The following is a 17,881-nucleotide window of genomic DNA, read 5'->3' as shown; positions in this document are numbered from 1 at the left end:
TATGAATGACTGTGTAAGTCCAGTATAAAATATGTCTCACCTTGCTTTCAAAGTGTGCTTTTTGATGTTTTGATGTTTTTATTAGTGTTGACTTTTTTCAGTATTTTATGACTCATAATTTAAGCATATTTTAGTGTTTGGTTAAAATCCTAGAAGAAGTTTAAGAAACAAAACAGATGAACATAGGGGAAGGGAAGGAAAAATAAGATAAAAACAGAGAGGGAGGCAAACCATGAGACCTTTAAGTACAGAGTACAAATTGAGGGTTGCTGGAGGGGTGTTGAGTGGGGAGATGGGCTAAATGGGTGATGGGCATTAAGGAGGATGCTTGTTGGGATGAGCACTGGGTGTTATGGTACATGATGAGTCACTAAATTCTACTCCCGAAACCATTATTACACTATATGTAAACTAACTTAAATGAAATTAAAAAAAAAAAAATTCCTAGAAGAATGTCAGTGAGCATACCTTTTTTAAATATATACTGTCAAGTCATTCTCATGTTTTAGCAACTGCTTATATGTGATTATCTATTTCCAAGTGCCTTGGATAACATAGCTTCTACTATTTAAAAATGATAAGGATAAAAAAAATAATAATGGGGGAATTTGGGTGGCTCAACTGGTTAAGTGTTGGTTAAGTGTTCAGCTTGATTCGGCTCAGATCATGATCTCACAGTTTGCGATATGGATCCCCATGTTGAGCTCTGTCCTGATAGCACGGAGCCTGCTTGGGATTATCTCTCTCTGCCCCTCCCCTCGCTTATGCTATCTCTCTCTCTCTCTCAAATTAAGTAAATAAAGTTTTAAAAATACATAAATAAGTAATAAAAAGAATAAAATATCAACAATCTAAGGCACAGAACTTAGAGTTCAAAATAAGTAAAAATGGCATTTTGGATTATGGTTAATGAATTTGAACATATTTGTTCATTAGTTGTTTGCATTTTTCTCTTGTAAATTATAGTTTAGAATCTTTTGCCTATTTCCCTTTTAACTTACTCCTGTTTTTGTTTCTCTACATCTCAGTATTATTAAGGATATATCTTAACAATTTATTTATCATAAAAATTATCTTATCAGTTTTTAATTTTTTCTGAAACTTCAAGGTAAGAAAATATTTATTATTTCAGTGATTCAAATTTTAATAATTCAATGTGCTAAATAAAATATTGAAAGTTTAAATAATTTATATCACATTTTATTTATGCTACTAAACCCTCTCTTTTATGTATAATAAACTGCACAGTTCAGTGAACATTCAAGAAGCTTTTAGACATCTATATACAGATATAATCACCACCACTATCAAGATATAGAGAATTCTTTCATTCCAAGAATTTCCCTCTTTCCAGCCAACTGTTGTAATCAGTTTCAGGACTTATGCATTCATTGATCTAGTTTTTCTTGCTAACTATTGGTTAGTTTTACCTTTTAAAGAATTTTATGTACATGGATTTATGTAGTATTTACTCTTTGGTGCATAGCTTCCTTCACTCACCATAATGTTTTTAAGACTTAGCAATGGTGTCTGTAATTGTTTTTTAATTTTATTTGAGAGAGAGAGGGAGAGAGAGAGAGACAGAGAGAGCAGGGGAGGAGCAGAGGGAGAGAGAGAGAAAGAGAACTTGAAGCAAGCTGCAGTCTTGCCACAGACCCCAGCCTGAGGCTTGATCCCATGACTCTGGGATCATGACCTGAGATGAAATCAAGAGTAGGGTGCTCAATCAACTAAGCCACCCGGGTGTTTCATATCTGTAATCTTTTAAAATACTGATGACTAATATTCCATTATGGAGCTATAGCAACTGCATATTTACCCTTTAGCATGCTGGACACCAGGCTGTTTCTTAGTTTGAGCTATTAGAATTTTATTGTTTTTTTGTTAAAATAAATTAAATTGTAAATAAATAGATAGATCAAAATGATTCCCAAAACTTAAAGGAGTAAGGACGCCTGGGTGGCTCAAGTCAGTTAAACATTCTACTTTGGCTCAAGTAATGATCTCGCAGTTTGTGAGTTCAAGTCCTGCATTGGACCCTGTGCTGAGAGCTTAGAGCCTGGAGCCTGCTTCAAATTCTGTATTTCCCTCTCTCTCTGCCCCTCCCTGCTCATGTTCTCTGTCTCTCTCTCTCTCAAAAATAAACAAACATAATATATATATATATAAATATATATATATACACACACATACACGCACACAGATATATAGATAGATACATACATACTTACACACAGAAGAAGGGTGATAAAAAATAATTGCCTAATTTCATCCATTAAATGCAATATAGTAGTACTTAATTGTAGTCTTTTAAAAAAACATAATTTTTTACAATGTTAACAATGTTGCCTTTAGAAGCTAACTTCATATTCACCAGAAGGCCTTGGTCCTCCCTTGTCTCTTCATTTTCCTGGTGTTGAAATAAGTGAACAAAACATGACATCATTGTGTATTTTCTTTGTGTAAATACCAGGAGACAGAAAAACTCGGAGGAGAAAAAAGTTACTAGAATTGTATTGTCTGTTATTGATGAAAGTATTCAGATATAAATAACATATTTATCACATGTGTTATGTTTAAAAACTACCTTCTTTAAATTCTAGGGAAGAAATAGAAGAAAGTTTACAAATTAGACTCATATTACATTGAAAATGAAAACCCTATTTGCATTTTTAATGCTCCTTAAATAATTTATTTATATTACTAATATTTATTTATAATATTTATGTCACTATAAAATAAGTCAAAATGTTTCTGGGTGTGTATTGTAAACATTTTACTACTTTATCCCAATGGCCCATATTTGTATAGAATTAATAGCTTCTTATTTTCATAGAATTTAGTACTGCATATAATTATCCTCCAAAATAAAGCTATAATCTGTACTCTAAATTGCTTGTAATGCTTATGTTGATATTGGCCTAAGATTATACATGTATAAGCATAATATATATAATACCTTAAATGTGTATATACAAAAATATTATTTCATATACTTAAGATTAAACACATGTCTAAGATTATGGGAAATGGACTTGCATTTATTTGTCATATAATATAGATAATTTTTTCAAATGAATTTATGTGTTATAGAAATGCATACATCTTTATGTGCATATATTGTATGAAATACATTTAAAAAAACACTAAAATATTTAGTCATTTTTAAAAAAATGTAATGTTTATTTATTTTTGAGAGAGAGGCACCGAGTGTGAGTAGGAGAGAGTCAGAGAGAGAGGGAGACACAAAATCTGAAGCAGGCTCCAGCCTCTGAGCCATCAGCACACTGCCTGATGTGGGGCTCGAACTCACAAACGGTGAGATCAGATCTGAGCTAAGTCAGACGCCTAACAGACTGAACCACCCATGCGCCCCTCTTTACTGTCATTTTAATTAAAGAATTAAACATTTGGAATTTATTTTATATTTTTTGAAAGAGGAGATGCCTATGTGTGAGTATAATTTTATGGAGATATTTTCAATATAAAATCTGAAATACTACAGCCACGCACAGCTTTTATTGGCTTTTTAACAACAAAGATATCCTCGACATTTCTATCATCTTGACCAAGTTTTCTACAAACTGCTTCCTGCCTCTAGGCTCCTGACCTCCCCTGTCACCACAGGTGGCCCAACCACTGAGGTCTCTCTCCTGTTTTTTCTTAGAGCGTTTACTTAGAATACTTGTAATTACAAACTCTTTTTCCGCCTTTTTGAGAAAAAGTCATTTTAAAAGACTCTTGCCAATTTTAAAACCTAGGTCTGTCTCAGGGACCCGGGGATCACTCCTTTGAAATGTAATCAACAAGGAAGATGGTGCCCCTGCCTCCCAGTCTCTGTGGACACAGAGGGGAATATCTTCAACTTTGGTGGGCTCCTTACTTCAAGTTGTAAGACTACCTTCTTCCATAAAGATGCAAGAAAATCTAATCTTCCTTTGAGTAAAGGCCAATTGACGAACCCAGGTGGTTTGGAGCCCCCCATCCCAGCTCTTAAAATCTCTCACAGCCTTTGCTTTGGTGCAGTTCAGACTGCATTAGGTCTCTGCCTCATACAGCAACACTCTGGAATAAAGTCGTCCTTACTTGTTTACTTTTGTACTGTATAATTTTTGCTTTTTCAATAGTAGCATTTGCTTTATATATGTTATCTCTAAATCTTTAGGATTTTGTAATTTTTGTCACATTTTTTCTACTTTAAACTAATTTTACTTATTTTTCATTCTCTCTTTGATTATTCATGAAGGGTTTTCACTGAAATTCATTCTAGTCAGGTAAATGATGCTGTCTCTGCAGTTGTAGCAGTATGGAAAACAAATACAACAGATTAAATAATTAGCTCAGTTACAGGACTTTAAAATTATGGAGACATTCCCCAATGTTATAGATATCATAGTTAGTTCCATGTTTCATTACGACTGATTACAATAACAATTTACATTTAAAGAAAGAATTTTAAAAACAATGTTTAATGCACACATCATTTTTCTTTGGAAAGTTGGAAATCTTTTTATTTAATTCTAGCATCCTTCAAAATTCTCTACAGTTCTTTCTTCTCACTGTGGAAACAACATGATTGCTTCTGGGAGAATCAGGAGACTTCTGAGAAGAAAGGAAATGTAAACTATTTTATTTCTTAACACTGTCTCATGTCACATTTTATAATCTCTTTTTTTTGGCAACTTAAAACATTATAGGAGGGCTGGATTGAGTCACCACAAAATTAAGTGTCACAGAAATAATATTATATTTTTTAATAATTACTGTGCTTTCATATTTTTCTTATCTGGATCAACACTATTTATAAAACTATTAGATACCATTTCCAGAAATTTTAGTAAACAGATTTGTGATTCCTCCATATAAACAATTAGCTAAAAAATTATATGTTTTTAGAAAGATACTGGATGCCTGTGAATGGAATATAATATCTCTCAAAGACAAAGCATAACAATTCTTGGAAAAAAATAAAGTCATAATTATGGAAAACCCATGAGTAATATAAATAACTATTATAAATGTGTCTACTTTGTAAAAATTTCATAAGAGAATTTTAGAGAAATGATAAAAATAAATAAAGCAAAAAATTATATCTTCTAAAGATTTAAGGCTATTTACTAATTGCCTTAATTCAAAATATGTTTACATGCCTAGGAAGAGAGAAGCAGGGATGTTAAGTCCTGTGACTAAAAACAAATAGATATTGATGTTATCATGAAAAAAACAAAAGGTGATTTAGAGAACAAAATTAAAATATATTTTTATATGTTTATCTATTCATTGATATCTATCTATATATTTTCTTTTGGTAAAATTATCTTTAAAAAAAAAAGCCTTTCACATTTAGTGTGGAGAGTTCTGTTTCCTGAATGGACATATAAAAAGCTTGGAGGTCATCACTCTCCTCGTTTTGACAAGAAAAAAAGCTAAACAAACTGGAAATCAATGACTTGGCTTTGATCCATCAGAATTGATGTCACAGAGCAACCCATCAATTCAAAATATGGAAAGATGAGCAAAGCACAGATTCCCCACGGAGATTAGTTTGCAGCAATAGTCCTTGTGAGCCATAGACTGATAGAAACACTTAGATGATAATGTTTACAAATTGCTGGAGGCTGAGTGTGAATTAGATTGAGAGTGAGAAATTCCTGGGCAACTATTATTTCTTTTACTTCCAGGAACCCCACCTGTTTCTCTAGATTAAGATCCAAGAAAGATTCACACATATTTTGGGTAGGGGGGAGGGGTTAAGTAACCATTTTGAAGCATGTCCAGAATGGAATTGACAGTTTCATAGTGCTATTAAAATAAAGAGTCTTGGGGAGCCTGGGTGGCTCGGTCGGTTGAGTGCCCGACTTTGGCTCAGGTCATGATATCACTGTTTGTGGGTTTGAGCCCGGCGTCGAGCTCTGTGCTGACAGCTCAGAGCCTGGAGCCTGCTTTGGATTCTATGGCTCCCTCTCTATGTGCCCCTCCACCACTGACACTCTGCTTGTCTCTCTCTCTCCCTCTCAAAAATAAACATTTGAAGAAAAAAAAAAAGAGTCAAACATGACCAGTTCTTTAACTTCTTCAGGCTACAAAATTTGGTCCTGATTCTTGTCTCTTCTGTAGAGAGGCAACTGTAGAGTGAATGACTTCTCCAGTTCTGAATTAATCCATGTCTGATTGAATTTTGCTTGTATTTTCAAACAAGTCTCACAGTCTTTAAAAGCAAAACCCAACGATTTATGTGGTGCACAATTTCCATTAAGCCAAATAATCTTTATTAAAATAAGCAAAATTCAGATAAGATATGCTTATCTCTTTTCATTATATTGATATTTTAGTGAATAGCTAAATATCCACTGATTTCACATTTGGGAAAGTTCTTAAATATTAGTCTAATTACCTCTATGTTCTGTGTTTTGTGATCCATTGAGCCACAGAAATCTTTTATTCTCTCCCACATTCTTCACACATTGTTTCTTGAGTCCCCCATTATTGCTCTTTCAAGTATAAACACTCTGATTTGTCTTCACTTCTTAATTATGGAGTGAGCTAGAGAGGCAGGGAAATGGGTTTGTATTGGACATTACCAACACTTTGTGGCTGACTGCCACTGTTTTCAAATTATTTATTATTTTTTGCATAATAACTGCATTCATATAATCAATTTATATAAAATAGTAGAAAATGAAAAATATCTTTCCCACCTCTGCAGTAACCCTGCTCTCTCCTCACAAGTCAGATAAATATCTAAATTAATATAAAGTAAAAATCTCTCTGAACATTTTAAAGACATTATGTGTGTGTGTGTATATATATATATATATATATATATATATATATATATGGACTTTTTTACCAAGTGACCATTTTTCTATTTATCTGACTTTTATACATAAAAATAGATAATAGCATGAAAGTTTATAGAATCGTGTCAATTTTTTAAAAAACAATGATTTCTTTGTTATTTCCATGTAATGATATAATAGGATCTCCTGGTTCGTATATCCTCAACCTGTGTTTCATTTGTTCAGCTTAAGACCTTAACATGATAATTTTTAGGAAAGAAATGGTAAGTAAGTTGTGAAACTATCTGCAAGTTTTCTGATGATATAAACACCAAGGAAGCTTGTCACTTTTAGAAATCAGAAATACATAATGCAGGGATATTGACTTTAGAAAAGGAAACAAATATTTGACCACCCAATTACACAGTGTAAATACAGATGTGAACTGCTAATACTAAGATACAAAATATTTCTGTTCTAAAACACTCAGACTGTTTTGAAAGAATACCAACTGATCATAACTTGGAAAACATAGTTTTCATGGCTCTTAATAATGTAAAGAGAATATTGCAAAATCAAATAATTTTTGATCAATGACAATATTATGCAAACATTTTTTTTTATGTTTATGGCACTATATGATGTGATGCAGTAATCATGCTCTATGAAATTTACTCTAATTATACCTATTATTGAGCATTGTGTGTTTTGTTTCTTTTTTTACTTCAAAGCCCCTAATTAAGATTTCAATTGATATGTATCATGGGAGACTGCAAAACCAAAAGTCTGATGCCTCAAGACTATTCAATCACAATGTATAATGTAAGAATAATTATAATTGTAAGAATAATAATAAGAGTATTGGAATAACAAGTATCACATTTAAAATATTTTGTTATTTTAATATACTGCTATAAAATTAACTTTGCCCCCAATTAATCAATTTATCAATTGTTTAAATTTATCTTACTTTCATACTATATTCACAGTAAAATGCTTCTCTTACTTTTTCTATCATATGTTTTTTGATCTCTAAAATTCTTTCTATATATGATATAATAGAAATAGACATTTTCTTTTGATATATCTCCACACAAATTATCTATTAACCAAAGGAAATCAGAATAAAAGGACACATTTCAAACGTATAATTTCTACTTAAAATGATTTATAAGACCTTTTCAGAGTGTGTTAAAACTATTCTATATGACTTTATTTAAATATCTAAAGACTGATACATCAATTCTGATATTTCCTTTCAACTCAGTCCTTCACACTTTTTCACTTGATTTTCTTCTCCATTTTTAGGTGTTCAAATGAAACTACTTTGATTTCAAAACACCCACAGTATTGGCCTTACTAATCTCTGAGTAATAGATTCACTTTTTGAATAGACACATCTTCCTTTTTAGTTTTGATGCTTTGATGTTTTTCCAGATTGTTAACCCCACTACCTTTGTCTCTTTATTTCCTATCTTTTATCTTTCATCCTTCACTAATAACTCCATCTGCTGCTGAGTGAACTTGTTAAGTCATAATCGTATCTTCCTTTCTATTCCTTATCTTTCTTCATAGAAAAAAGTTATTTTTTAATCTCATGTTCTACTCTAGTGATTTTCTCAAGTCTAATAGCCATAAGCATTTAAACAAAACCCTTACATAATGCTTTCCAATAATGTCCTTTAGCTAATCTGTCATCAGCACATGTAAATTAAGTATTTTTTTAAAAAAAGGATGGTCAGGGTTCTGCTTCTACTTCTTCATGGGCCTTGAGCTTTTTGGCTTTGTCCTGCATAAAACTGTTTACTAGAATATATGTAAGGCTGTTGTTCTAAGTAAATGTTGCTGCATAACACATCCACATTTCAGTTGCTTAAAACAACAACCACTTATTTAGCTCGTGTACCTGTAGCATAGGCAGGGCTTATAGGGAAAGGCTCATCTTTGCTCCATGCAGCAACATGATAGGGGCCGGAGAATCTACTTCCAAATAGCTCATGCCTGTGGCTCACAAATTGGAGCTGGATGCTGGTTAGGAGCTCAGCTGGAATTGTGAGCCACATTGCCATCCGTGACTCTTGAATGGCCTGGAGTCTCTCAAAGTGCTGTGGTAGCTGGGTTCCAAGGATAAATGCCTCAGGAAAACAGGCAGCTGCATCACTTTTGAAGACTTACAGTACACGTTACTTTAAGACTATTCACATTTTCCCCCAGACACGAGATCAGGAAACATCCATCTTTTTTTTTTTAACTTTTTAAATGTTTATTTATTTTTGAGAGAGAGAGAGAAAGAGCGGCGAGCAGGGGAGGAGCTGAGAAAGAGGGAGACACAGAATCTGAAGCAGGTTCCAGGGTCTGAGCTGTCAGCACAGAGCCTGACCGGGGCTCAAACTCACACACCGCGAGATCATGACCTGAGCTGAAGTTGGGCGCTTAAGACTGAGCCACCCAGGTGCCCCAATCCCATCTTTCAGTGGGAGAAGTATCAACATCCAATTGTAACAAGATGATGGGGAATGGGGAAATTTGTTACGACCATGACAAATATGACCTGCCACAGAGCCCGATGTGTGGAAACTTATTTTCTAATTCTGTCCCAGTCTCCAAATATCTGTGTATAGTTAGTTTTATGTTGAGACTTACTATGAATTTGAAGCCAAATAATGTGAAATCAAATCCTGGCCCATAAAATAATGGAGATTATCAGGTGTGATTTCTTTTTACTCCCTCTGCCTGTGTCAAATTTCTTCCTAAGAACTTGTAAATAAGTTTTTTCCATCCACGCTTTTTTTTTAACCTCCTTTACTTTCTTTACTAAAGACATTTCATCCCAACAGGGAATTGGTCTCATTAGTTATTGCTTTTTTCCTTTCTTGTTACATCCTGAATTTCTCCTTCTCTTTACTTATGCCTCCTCTTAAAAAACATGTGCAAATTTCCCAGATTCAAAATTGCAAACAAAATAAATTATTGGGGGCACCTGGGTGGCTCAGTTGGTTGAGTGTCCAACTCTTGGTTTCGGCTCAGGCCATAATCTTACGGTTTGTTGGTTCAGCCCTGTGTTGGGCTCCATGTTGATAGCACGGGGCCTGTTTGGGATTCTCTCTCCCACTCTCTGTATCTCCTCCACTCATGCTCTGTTTCTCTCTCAAAATAAGTAAGTAAACTTTAGAAAAATAAAACCTAAAATATGTTATTTGATGCTGGTCTTTCTATAACAGTCCTATAATTTCTATACTTCTTCACTCACATTCTTTAAAGAGTGGACCACAATCTCTGTCTTAATTTTCTCTTCCGTTTACTCTATCGCAACCCACTGCATTCTGACATTGCCTTTTTCACTTTGTGGAAATAATTCTAGCTACGATCTGCAAATATCCTGTTGTCAAAGCCAATTGATTTTAGGCTTTTACTCACTGAGGCTTTTCTGTACCATGTGAACTGCAGTTTATTGGTTACCTCTTTAAATTCTCTCTTCCATTACCTTCCTTGATATCACACTAGTGAGATTCTTCTCATTTTCTCATCCATTCTTTCATGGTCATTTTTATGTGTCCCCTTCTCTTCCTATATCCTTTAAATGTGTGCTTGCTTCAAGATTATATTGTCATCCATATCTCTATTCATTGATTTATTTAAAATATTAAGCTATTAAAGCATGCTAGGGGTATGCTAGGGACTGTAATTAGAATGGTAAACATGATATTAAACTCTTTCCTGTCAAATGCCAACAGGATTTTATACACCAGGCACCTAAATAACCACTTAAAAATCTAGGGCTGTGTGGTAAGTGCTATTTTGGAGGAAGGAAATAATTCTATATAAACATATGCAGGGACACCTGTCGTTTTCCACTTTACCGAGTCTCATTAACTCTGTAATGGTGCCAGCTTTCTCCTGTAAACTCCTAGCATCTTCCCTTAAATCTTCCTTTAATTTGAGATTACATAAAAGTATTTGTTGAAAATATTTGTCTAACTCTCTCATAGGAAAGGCAAACTCAACATACTCAACATGAAACAACATCATTAGTTACTCCATTGGCTCTCACTCCCCTTCTGTGTCAGTGATCTGAACTTCCATCCATCAAGTATAGCTCCTCCCCCGCCCCTCTGTTCTGAATCACAAAGTCCTTTTGCCTTTACTGCTTAACTGATTCATGTTTCTGCTTCCTACTCTCATCTCTATTACCTTTCACTGTCACATTTCAGGCACTTATCACTTGAGTATCCTTAAACTAACTTAAAACATGCTTTCTCTGGTTGTATATTGCCCCAGTGAAATCCATCCTCCATTGTCCTCTAGGCAATTTCTTTACAGGATATTCATATTAAGTCACTATTCCCTTCAAAAGCTTAAATAACTTTCCATCATAGGAAGATCAAATCATAAGCCCCTTAACCAGATAATCCACAGTATAGCTATTGCCACTTGTCCACCCATTCTCTTGCCTCTCTTTACATTTAAACACATTTCACTGATTTTATGTTCCTGCACGGTTTTATGTAACAATCTGGATGTCTGCTCGTGCATCCTTATCCTACTGGAAAATATCCTCTCCCTTTCTCTCTTTAACTAGATTCCACACACTTGTTTTGTTTTGTTTTGTTTTTCTGTTTAGGCAAAGCATTGCCTTTTTCCACACGGAGTTCAGAATTTATCCTCAGATATGCTTCTATAATTCTTCTTGAATAATATATACAATTTGGTTATATAATCTTGGTATTCATCCATGTATATCTATATAGATCTATATAGATATAGATGATAAATAGATAGATGATAGATAGATAGATAGATAAAGAAGTTTGGATTAAATAGTATATATCTTGTATGATATATGACAGGCTAAGTGTACAAAAAGACAATTTGACATATGACAATAGAACTCTGATCCAGTGTCTTGAGGAAACAGCCTAAGAAGTCAACCACAAACCATAACTCTGCAACAATCAGTTCAGGGGCCAAACACAACCTCTACATTAATCATCCCAAAACGGTTAGGATTTGGTTAATGACTGCAAGCTTTCTTGTTTTTGCCCATATTTCCAGCTGAAGAAAAAACAGAGAAAACAAATATGCTCCAAAAGGTATCATATAAAATGCCCAATTTCTACTTTTCCTATCTCTGTCTTTTCCATGACAATAACCTCCAGCTCCCCTGCCCTCTTTCAAGTCTTTGTAAAGTGCTAGTGATAGTAGCTGGCTCTTGCTATAGCAGCCTCTGAATAAAGAGACTATGTTCATTCCAGTGGTCTTCATTCAGGTTTCCTGAAAGTTCCATCAAGTTTCAGCCAGCTGTGGTACACATGAAGGCACCCTTTGATTTGCCTGTCACAGCTCATTGAGTCTTCATTTACATGATAAGCCAACACCAGTTCAGAACATTGTGTGCCAAGTTCTTTATCTTTTCTTAGTCTATTACCTGGATTTTGTTATTGGTTCCTATTAGTTTTGGAATCCATAGCAGAAACAGGGCATTTCTCCTCCTGTCGTTTTTGTTCTTCTGTATTTCTATTTTGTGTTATACTGTCTAAAAGGGTCCTACAAAGAAGATTAAGTTGGAGCACAGAAATAGACCCTAGAGGTATTTTTGAATGGGTCTCCTAGGCCATTGAGTTTGCTGTTTTCACCAAGTCAGCCTTGAGTTGGCAACTAATAAAACTAAAAGTGATTCTCCTCCAGTTTAATTTTTTAAATCTTGAAATACTGATTTTGACACAAAGATCTCTGTTTTATTTATGTTCCAGAGGTTGCTGATGGTCAGATCTGCATGAAGAAGTAGCCAAGAAATAATGGGGAAGGGACTGAGGTACAACTTTAAATGTTCAATGCTCAAGAAAAACTTTCCATTGACCCCTATTATCTCTCAATGAGTTTTCTAAATCTAAATCCTCTCTTATTCCAGAAAAACTCAGCTTCTTATATGTACTCATTACAATCCTTATTCTTATCAGCACCAGCAAAAAATGGCATGATTTCACCAACCTGATATCAGCTGTGGTGTTACAGGCTGAATTGTGTCCCTACAAAATTCATGTTGAAGTCCCAACCCCCAGTACTTCATAATACAGCTACATTTGGAGATAGGGCCTTTAAAGAAAAAATTAAGGTTAAATGAAGTCACTAGTATGGCCCCTAATAAGAAAACGACTGGGGACTTATAAAAAATGAGATTAGAATATAGATGTACACAGAGAGAAGACCATGTTAAGACATAGGGAAGAGACGGCTGCCTATAAACTAAGGAGACAGCACTCAGAATAAAACTAATTCAGCTGATTTCTTGTTTTTGGGCTTCTAGCTTCCAAAACTGTGAAAAAAACAAATTTCTGTTTAAGCTAATTAGACTGTAGTACTCTGTTATGGTAGTCTTAGCAAACTAATACAAATGACCACTCTGGGGAACATATGACTTTAACAAAACTATTTTTTTTTTTTGAGAAGTGACTACAAAATGAAAGAGAATAACATTTCTCAGACCCATCGTGCAAATTTTTCTTCCTTTCCTCCTCTTTTCTTTTCTTTTCTTTTTTTCTTTTTTCTGTATACAGAGGCCACTAAAGGAAATTCTGAACCAGAAGTTGATTCACTAAAACACTCTTTGGTCAAAGCTAATGGAAACATTGGCAAACATAAGGAATAACAAATAGATCACTTTTCTAGTTAATTCTCCCCATCCTTGTCCTCCAGTTGCCTTCTTATAGCCATGTTTCCTTCTTTTCCCTTATCTTTTCAATCTCTTTCCTTTTGAACCAGTCTCAATTCATTTCTCTTCTCCTCCTTACCCAAACTCCATTTTTTTCCAAATGTTTCTCATAAAACTCCAAATTCCACTTACTTCTAAAACTCCACCCTGTTCATGAGTCAGATATACCAAAAATTATGGAATTCAAACCTTGGAGCCAAGATGATAAGATCTATAATTGAACATGCCATTCCCGCAGGAGGAGAAATATCCATTAAGGATATTTCTAAACCCAGGAGAGACCAACAAATAATGGAAGAATATAAAATCATTTTAGGTTACTTGACTTATTTCAGCTGATACACACACTGGTCACATGCCAAGTCATGAATGATAAATGATGATTGTAGTAGCCTGGAAAGGTACAATAAACCTGAGAGTAAAAAGAGGCCTGAAAATAAGGCAGAGTATACAATGATCCATACAGTAATATTTTAAATAAAAATCCATTGCACCATATCTTTTCAAAGATACTCTCATGAAATCTTATAATTGTATATGGTTCACTCTCTTGGAGATATATTTGTTATCTTCCTAGTAACTGAAAATCATATAGGTCTATATACATAGGAATAATGAGCTCTATCTTGCTATAGGTAGACATGAGAAAAGATTTCAAAGGACACAGGTTCCTATCCTGTCATCAAGAGATTAAGACTGCATTTCCACATCTTCCTAAACAGTCATTTTATGCTCTCCAACCAAAAGATTTTGTCTATTTGAAGAGATATCAGAGAAGGAAGTTCTCCTGAACCTGACTGAAAAGGACTTTATCAAATATTATTCACAAGAAATGCAGTAAAAAAAAAAAAAACTACAGGGAATCAATATTTAGGTACATATTTCATAATTAAATAAACAATCTAGAGTTGCATAAAATTTGAAGGCTACTCCAATAATATACCTCAAACTGAATATTTTCAGAAATTCTTTATAAACATTCTAGCTGGGCTTCAGAAAAGCATAGAAGATACCAGAGAGTCCCTTACCACAGAAATAAAAGACCTAAAACTAGTCAGGCCAAAATGCAAAATTCAATAACTGAAATTCAAAAACAACTGGATGTAATGACCACAAGGATGGACATAACAGAGGAATGAAAAAGTTATATAGAAGATAAAACTATGGAACATAATGAAGCTGCAATGAAGAGGGAAAGAAAAATATTGGGTCATGAATGTAGACTTAGGGAAATAAGTGACACCATAAAGTGTAATAACATTCATATCATAGGAGTCCCAGAAGAAGAGAGGATAAAGGAGTCAGAAGGTTTATTTGAGCAAATTATAGTTGAAAACTTCCATAATCTGGGGAAAGAAACAGACATCAAATCCAAGAAGCATAAAGAACTCCCATCAAGATCAATAAAAGCTGGCCAACAGTAAGCCAAAACCTAGTAAAATTGGCCAAATACAGAGATAAGGAAAGAATCTTGAAAGCAACAAGGAAAAATAAATCCGTAACCTATAAGAAAAGACAAATCAGATTAGCAGTAGATCTCTCCACAGAAACCTGACAAGCCTCAAGGGAGTGGCATGACATAGTCAACATTCTGAATGTGAAAAATATGCAACCAAGAATACTTTACACAGCAAGGCTTCATTCAGAATAGAAGGAGAGATAGTTTCTTAGATAAACAAAAACTAAGGGATTCATGACCACTAAACCAGTCCTACAAGAAATGTTAAAGTGAACTTTTTAGTGGGAAAGAAAGACCAAAACATAACAAAGACTAGAAAGGAACAGAGAAAATCTCCAGAAACATGGATTCTATACATAATATAATGGCACTAAATTCATATCAATCTATAATCTGAAAGTAAATGGAATAAATGTTCCAATCAAAAGGCATAAGGTATCAGAATGAATGAAAAAATAAGACCCTTTTATATGCTGCCTACCAGAGATTCATTTTAGACCTAAATACATTTGCAGATTGAAAATAGGGGATAGGGACCATCTATCATGCTAACGGACATCAAAAGAAAACTGGAGTAGCAATACTCATAAGCAGACAAACTAGAGATTAAATCAAAACTGTAGCAAGAGATGAAGGACACTATATCATAATAAAAGGGTCTATCAAACAAGAATATCTAACAATTGTAAATATTTATGCCCCCAACGTGGTGAACCCCAAATCTATAAATCATTTACGTAAAAATATAAAGGGACTCACTGACAATAATACAGTAATAGTAGAGAACATCAACACTGCACTTACAGTACTGGACAGATCATCTAAGCAGAAAATCAAGGTAAAAATGACTTTGAATGACACATTAGACCAAATAGACTTATAGGACATACATTTCATCCTAAAGCAGAAGAATACACATTCTCTTCTAGTGCACATGGGATTTTCCCAAGAATAGAACACACACTGGGTCACAAATAAGGTTTCAACAAGTAAAAGACTGAAATCATGCCATGTATATTTTATTACCACAATGCTATGAAACTTGAAGTCAACCACAACAAAAAAATTGAAAAGACCATAAATCCATGGAGGTTAAAGAACATCTTTAAGGAATAAATGAATTAACCAGGAATTTAAAGAAGAAATAAAAAAAAATACATGGAAACAAAGGTAAAATGAAAACATGACAGTCCAAAACCTTTGGTGTGCAGCAAAAGCAACAACCAACACCACAGAAATACAAGCAATATCAAGATAATATTATGAAAAACTATATGCCAAAAAATTGGGCAATCTGGAAGAAATGGAAAAAAATTTCTAGAAACATATAAATTACCAAACTAAAACAGGAAGAAACAGAAAATTGGAACAGACTGATAACCAGGAAAGAAATTGAATCAGGAATCAAAAATTTCCCAACAAGCAAAAGTCCAGGGCCAGATGGCTTCCCAAGGGAATTCTACCAAACATTTAAAGAATAGTTAATACCTATTCTTCTCAAATTGTTCCAAAAAATAGAAATGGAAGAAAAACTTCCAAACTCATTCCATGATGCTAGAATTACCTTAATTCCAAAAGCAGACAAGGACCCAACTAAAAAGGAGAATTACAGGCAAATATTCTTGATAATCATGGATCCAAAAATTCTCAACAAAATACTAACAAATCAAATCCAACAGTACATTAAAAGAATCATTTACTACAATCTAAGGAGATTTATTCCTCGGATTCAAGTGTGGTTCAATATTCACAAGTCAATCAATGTGATACACCACATAAATAAAAGACAGGATAAGAATCATTTGATCCTCTCAATAGATGCGGAAATACATTTGACAAAATAGGGCATCAATTCTTGATAAAAACCCTCAACAAAGTAGGGATAAATGGAACATACCTCAACATCATAGAGGCCATATGTGAAAGGTCCACAGCTAATATCATTCTCAAAGAGGAAAAACTGACATCTTTTCCTCTATGGTCAGGAACAAGACAGGGATGTCCACTCTCACCATTATTATTTAACATAGTACTGGAAGACCTAGCCTCAGCAATCAGACAACACAAAGAAATAAAAGGTACCCAAATCAGCAAGGAATAAGTCAAATTTTCACTGTTTGCAGATGATGTGATAATCTAAAAATCTGAAAGACTTCACCCCAAAATTGCTAGCACTGATACACCAATTCTGTAAAAACCAGGATAAAAAATCAACATACAGAAATCGATTGCATTTCTATACACCTGTAATGAAGCAGCAGAAAGAGAAATCAATGAATTGATCTTATTTACCTTGTACCAAAATCCGTAAGATACCTAGGAATACTTCTAAACCAAATAGGTAAAATCTGTATTTCAGAATACAGATGCTGAAAACTATAGAACACTGATGAAAGAAATTGTAGATGACAGAAATAAATGCAAAAATATTCCATGTTCATAGATTGAAAGAAAAAAAATTGTTAAAATGTCTATAATACCCAAAGCAAACTACACATTTAATGCAATCCTTATTAAAATAACACCAGTATTTTAAACAAAGTTAGAACAAACAATATTAAAATTTGAATGGAACCACAAAAGACCCTGAATAGCCAAAACACTCTTGAAAAAGTAAAGCAAAGCTGAGGCCATCACAATTCCAGACTTTAAACTATATTACAAAGCAAGCTGTACTCATTAAAACAGCATAGTACTGGCACAAAAGAGACACGCAGATCAATGGAACAGAAAAGAAAAACAAGAAATAGACCCACAACTATATGGTTAACTAATCGTCAACAAAACAGTAAGGACTATCAAATATAAAAGAGACAGTCTCTTCAACAAATGATGTTCAGAAAACGGGACAGCAACATGCAGAATAATGAAACTGGACAACTTTCCTACACATATACAAAAATAAATTCAAAATAGATGAAAGACCTAAATGTG

Source organism: Herpailurus yagouaroundi, unplaced genomic scaffold, assembly GCF_014898765.1.
Source record: "Herpailurus yagouaroundi ecotype Mexico unplaced genomic scaffold, PumYag 28, whole genome shotgun sequence".
Lineage (NCBI taxonomy): Eukaryota > Metazoa > Chordata > Mammalia > Carnivora > Felidae > Herpailurus > Herpailurus yagouaroundi.
Note: the sequence above shows the minus strand (reverse complement) of the source record.